Source organism: Penaeus monodon, chromosome 19, assembly GCF_015228065.2.
Source record: "Penaeus monodon isolate SGIC_2016 chromosome 19, NSTDA_Pmon_1, whole genome shotgun sequence".
Lineage (NCBI taxonomy): Eukaryota > Metazoa > Arthropoda > Malacostraca > Decapoda > Penaeidae > Penaeus > Penaeus monodon.
Window position 1 is genome coordinate 2,155,048 of NC_051404.1, and position 326 is coordinate 2,155,373.

Sequence of the window (326 nt, forward strand, 5' to 3'; positions counted from 1 at the left end):
TTATGTATGGATACTACGAATTAGTCAATACCAGAAGACCCCAAAATCCTATTTGAGTTCATTAAGATCACACTACTTATTTCCTACAATCGCGTAATTATAAATATCAAATCCACAATCCATATTAGCTCTGTCCTTTCGGTTAAACTCTAATTCCCTTTGGCCATAACACCTTCGAAGAAATCAGACATTAGAAGTTAATAACACTTACAAGACGAGAAAGATTCCACTTTAACACGTATCGCCTGTGGTCACTTGATGCCAGATGCCACAAGAATTATAATGCTACTCTTCAAGGACCACACCCAGGATAAAGGGCGGTCGGA